The sequence below is a fragment of the Piliocolobus tephrosceles genome, chromosome 10, assembly GCF_002776525.5.
Source record: "Piliocolobus tephrosceles isolate RC106 chromosome 10, ASM277652v3, whole genome shotgun sequence".
NCBI classification, from domain to species: domain Eukaryota; kingdom Metazoa; phylum Chordata; class Mammalia; order Primates; family Cercopithecidae; genus Piliocolobus; species Piliocolobus tephrosceles.
Genome location: NC_045443.1, coordinates 84,267,408 through 84,273,407, shown reverse-complemented (window position 1 = coordinate 84,273,407; position 6,000 = coordinate 84,267,408). Strand labels below are relative to the sequence as shown.

At 33.4% G+C, this 6,000-nt stretch overlaps 1 protein-coding gene across 1 annotated transcript in view; it reads left to right on the top strand.

Moving 5' to 3' along the window:
- Window positions 1-2,399: 2,399 nt before the first annotated feature.
- MGAT4C (MGAT4 family member C) overlaps window positions 2,400-6,000 on the top strand; it is an 836,191-nt gene continuing 832,590 nt past the window's right edge. Inside the window, exon 1 of the mRNA XM_023204787.2 lies at window positions 2,400-2,711. The gene's annotated coding sequence lies outside the window, so the exon portion shown is untranslated. The remainder of the gene's footprint in view (window positions 2,712-6,000) is intronic.

Genomic DNA, 6,000 nt, shown 5'->3' with positions numbered 1-6,000 from the left:
AAAAATGTTCTATAAATTTATGGTAAAATTTAATAATGTGACTTACTAGTTTTATTTTCTTATGAAATATCAATTTTAAAAGTTATACAGTCAGATCTTGCAGATCATTTTAAGGATATATTTAAGGGGTATTAATCTCCAGGTGATAATGACTCAATAAACTGTTGTGAGCAAGAGCATGATTATGCATATTTTAGAGAGAAAACTGGCAGCTCTGTAAGAATTGATGGAGAAAATGACTCAAAATAGAAAGATGAAATAAAAAATTCTGGCCATCCTAGAGGTAAGAGATGATGAAAGCTAGAAATAATGAGAGAAATAGTATATCTACTAGGCATCTGGCTTGGCTAACTGGGTATGTGGTGATGCTTTTTAACTGGAGAGCGTGGCATAAAAATTGATCTTTCGAAAATGCAAATCTGATTACTTCTCTATTTAAGAGCTCTCAATGATCTCCAATTCAAAGATAAAGCCCAGTCTCATTAATAAAGTATAAAAGACTCATTTTCTCCCCAGACTCATCTCTTTCCACGTCCTTCATACCTCATTCTGCATCCAAGCCATACCGAGCTACTTTCACTTACGCAAATGTAATATGTATATTTCCCTTGGGATGTTGTTCCCACTACGTAGAAATATTTCTCATTCTTTTAATTAGTCTTACTTGGTCTATTTTAAAAAGTTACTTCCTACAAAAACAATTTTTAATGCTCCAATAATAGTTTACCTATCACTGTAATGTAATTGTATGTGGTCCTGAATTCACCAATGGGTAGTCATCTTTGCAATATAGCGTTAGCACAATTGGTAGATTCTAGGTGGAGATAGACATCTGAGATTCAAAAAAAAAAAAAAAAAACTAATTTACTGCTGTAGCTTGAGGTACTCAATGCACATTAGTGCAATGCAGTTAGATATTCAGTCAACTGTCAATTATTAAATAGACTTTTATCTTTTTACATTTGTGTTTTTAATATCATAGGCACTGAATAGCATGATCATTTTACAAACAGCAATTGAGGCCAATAAATAGTTTTGCTTGCTTGCTTCTTTTCTTTATTTAATGGTCTTTTAAAATATGCTGGATAATTTTAGTTTCCAACTGAAATACTGAAGCTGCTTCTTTCCAATCTCCTTGTGTTTATTCAAAAATAGCTACAGTGATGCTACTTCTCAAGAGGTAAAATGGTTGGAGGCATCTTGCTGTGGCGTTTCATTTTGTTTCTCCATTTTCTTTTCCTCTCTGCCTCCCTGAATGAAGTGGTCAGCTACACTTATAGGATGGGTAGAGAAAAAAGGAAAATTTTTATTTACTTTTATGTTGACTGTCAGGTGATTATATTGTTTTTGTTTCTCTCACAGTGTGGAAACCCCATTTTTGTCATGGAAGCAACAATTTGCTTAAATGTCAAATAGCTGTAGAGCGTTGCAGATCATCATGTTGAAAGCTATGGCAAGCATGAGATTGTTTTTATAGTCAGCAGAGATTTTTTAATGTACATATTCTCATGGACTATGATGCTTTTAAGTGTGCTTTTTGATTATGTAGAAATTGTTTTGTATAACAAATACAAGTAAAGAAGTAGAACAAAACATTTTGATAAACTTTCAGTGTTTGTGTATTGCCAATACACCTAGTACAGTGTATTTGTGTTGTATCTCAAATCCAGAATATTATGAAAATTCTAAAAGAGTTTTCTAACTTAGAGAAAAAACTATCATATCACAACATGTCACTGAAATGAAATCAACAGAATTCAAAATGGCTCATTTTTATTTAGAAGAGAAATGATTTATGAACCTTGGTTTTTTCTGGAATATCTTATTTTCTTGAGGAGGATATTCAAAGAGTCAGGATTCACTTCTGTGGTCACATATTATAATTAGAAATTCCTCTTTTCTATTTCTATATAACTTCTGCATTTTGACTGACATCTAAAAATGATAACACTTCTCTGTGAATCTGCCTTAAAATAAGTGATTGTTAACAAAAATGCAAGTATTCATTATTGAGGTACTGCAACTTAAAACCTTCTGCATAATATAAAATACAATAAACTGTCTTTTGGACTCAAAGAGAAAATTTCCTATACATAAATGATTGATAAACTGAACAAAAGAGATACGATTTAATTTGTAAAGAGAAAACTTCAAATATTTCTGTCAGATAGAAGTGTATATAGCCTGATAGTGTGGATTCTAGACTACTTTGAAAAAAAGCAATAGTGAAAATGAATTTCATGCCAGCAGACACTTTAAAAACTAGATTTAGCAGCAGTCACATTAGCTTAGATAATGGGAGAATTTTTCTTCATTGAAAATGCTCTCTGTCGCTTAAGAAGAACTTACTGAGGCAGCCTGCCATCTAGCTTTTTCACAGAAAAACAGGCTTGCAGACTGCAGATGAGAGAGTCTGGAGCAGAGACAATTTTAACTTAGCCATTCCTAATTTATCTCAAGCGTTTTCAATTCATCTTCACTGCTCTATGCACACAGGAACACCAGATTGCCATCCCTGGGGAACAGAATGCAACCCGGGATCTAGAGAGCTGTCACATTCCAAGAAATATTTAAATTGTGCTGATTTTCTTCTGGAGAACTGAGCCCAGGGAATGAAACTCTCCATCAAGTCATGGCTTTGCGGGCAATAGATCAGAGGATATTGCCAGTTTTCTAATGGATTATTGTTATCGGGCAGGTTTTCTTTGAAGGTACGTAGTTATTTTCTCAATTCATTACCCTCTCTTCTTTATCAGGTAATAATCTAATGAGCTAGGGATCCAAACCTGTAAAAAGAGAAAGATGTTAAGTAGTCAGTATTGACTGAAGAATGACACTTTATTGCTGCATGTTTATAGGTGAAATAATCAGCTTCCTTTACTAAAGATTAGTAGAATATAGTTTGAAATGCATTGTCAGCAAAAACAGAAAAAATCACAACAAAACCGTGCTGCAGGCTGCATTATCATAAGTTCATATTAATTCTCTTGAGGATTTTCCTTTTGTAGCTGCAACATATAGTGAAGAAAAATATGTACTTTGGAAACTCACTTACCCATACATATTTTTGAATCTTTTAAAGCTATCATAGTATTTTCTCTATATTTTCCCAAATACAAACTTTGTCTCAAATGCTTGTATTTATTTTGGTACCATGGATGTGTATGATATATAAATATTTGAATGATGAAAGTATTTAATTTAAAGAAACTTCAGCAGAAGTATTTCTGATAATATTATGTAGATATACTTTGTTGCCTTACAGATGTTTATTTTTGAGTTTGAAAGGATTTTACTAAAATTGATTGCTACAGTTTGTTATTTATGCTACAAAATTATTATTTAACTTTATTCTGTTAGTGAAAACCTCAATGCCTTTCATAGAAGTGTAAGAACTGTTTAGCAAAGCAAAATGTTAAAAGCTGAAAAACTTCTGAATATCAACAGAGCCAAAAAAATGGTAGAAAGCCTTATTCTAAACTGAAATTTATCCTATTATACTTATGATATCTTAGAACAGCGAAGGTGACTCTGTGTCTATTTCTGAAAAGTTAAAGGTGTGTGTGTATGTTCTGTATCAGAGACAGAATGGGAGTGTAGAATAGAAAAGAATCATCTAGTAACCACAGTTAGCTTATAAACATGTAGCATTAGGGCTTTTGAGCTTTTTTAATGTTTTATTATTGTGTGAATAGTCTCAGTGAACTCTATCATATTGTTGCTGTTTTTCCGTGTTAAAAATGACTATGAAAATGGTTAGAATAGCAGGTATATTTGACCTGGAGCATGGTGTACCTGCTGCTGTATTTGGACTGGAACACAAAGTTTGTGGTCCCTTCAGTGGGTTAATAACAGGCTCAAGAGAGGAAGTGGTGGCGAGCTTCACAAGAGCACTTGTTAAGTCTGTTCTAATTTCTTTGGAGCATTAGAAAGACTATTAGAAGAATAAGGAAAGAGAGAAGGATTGAGTCACCCAAATCGTAACTTTAAGTGCATTTTCTCTTTCCTCACAGGGATTGTAAAAGGCAAAAAAATGGAAAAGAGAAAAGAGTATAGAGTCCTCAAAGAGTACTTTTAAGTGCTTCTTTTTTCATGAACTTTACAGGAATTGAGGAACACAGCCTTAAATTAAAGTTTCCCTACGGATTCCTCCATTTGGCAAGCTTTCTCTCCTTTGTGGAACCTTTTCCCTCCACTCACTTTAAAACATAAAGAAAGTGAGATTGCTCCCAGTCTGGTTTCTCCCCCAGTAACTTGCAGCTCTAATTTAAATCTACATAAGTGCACTCTCTGAAACTACATACACTCCTGAATGTCTTAGAGTTTTACAATTCCATGGCTTATGACTTTCAGAGGATACAGTGACTTCACATCCTCTCTCTTTTCTTTTTTTAAAAATTACAACTGACTCCTCTGAAAATCTCAACCAATGTGCTAAAAGAGGCACAAGTAGGAATAAAAGAAAGCATTTCAGGGAACATATTTCATGTTCTTTTAAAATCATACCAATGATGATACCAATGGATAATGAAATAGAGTCACTTCATGGGTATGGAGGAGTTAGAGTAGAAGTTTAGCAATATATTGTTTAATTTGCCTTTTGAATGTTAGATGAATATAACAAAACTGAAAATCAGGAGGGACAGCTCCAGTTGTCAAAGTGCAATAAAATATTTTATATATCTGACCTCTTATTAACATTTTCTATCACAATTGTGTTAGTGTCTCTTGCCTCCCCATAGGATTCATTCACCTACCCAGCCATTGAAATCTGCTCACCTTCCAGGTTTAGTACTAAAACTTACTTTGCCTCATCTTATGGTGAGTTTATTACCAAATATATTACCATAATTTCATTTTATTGGTTGCTGTTAAATAACATTTATTGAGTGCCCATGATATGTTTGTTGCTTCCAAGCAACATGTAGGAAAAAAAATATGTAATGGTATTCTCTCCCAAATCAGCAAGTTTATTAATATTTCAGGACCTCTAATTGGTACACACAGAGGGAGGAAATGAAGCCTGACTCTTTAGTTGCTGCTTATGTTCATGTGAGGCATGCAATGTCCTATATTCAGTCAATGACTTGCATTCATCTTTACAGAGGATTCCAGACTGATCATCAAGTTGTTTTCAAATTCTCCTTTAACTATATTTCATATATCAAAGTGTTATAGTCGACAGAAAATAGGATTGATGATAAGACAAACTAAGTTTAAATCTGTTAAGCTAGTTTGTTTAATTGATCTCTATACACCTCTGTCTCAATATGTGTATAATGCCACCAGTGGTATCTTCCTTTTACATGCTTGTGGGTAGTGGGGATTACATACATTAAATAACAAATACATAGTTTGTGCATAGCATATGCTCAATAAATGGTACATATTTTTGAATATATTTTTTCACATATTTTCCCATAAGGATGTTCTATTTGAAATTAATTTGACTCTTTAATGATGTGTGTGTGATTGTGTGTGTGTGTTTGTGTGTGTGTGTGTGTGGAGGGGGATTTTGGCTGTGTACCTGTGTATTATCACATGTCTATTTAGCAGTTTCAGTAATAAAAATAATGCATTGAGCATGTGGGTACTGTTTGCAATTAAAGAACCTATGGATAGTTACACATAGATAAAATTGAAAAGTGACTAGTTTGGGAAATCACTTGGCATGTTCTATATGGTTATCTAATAGCTAAATTATCAACCATAATTTGCCAGAGAAAGCAGAGAGAACTATTCCTCATTTCCTACTTTTACATTTCCCCAAAGGATATGGAAATAGAAGACAAGACAATAAATCCTGTTGCTCATTATGCTGTGCCATTTGCCCTTTTCATTTGCATTTTATTTTGATACAGTGGCTTATCTAGTGATATGGCCTTAAATTCTAACTGCACAGAGTAGTTCAAGCATACCAATCCATCCCTCAAGGAACAAAGCAAATATATGAAGACCCTTATCAAAATAAGAGACAGCTTCTGCTTTGAAAAAATGCTA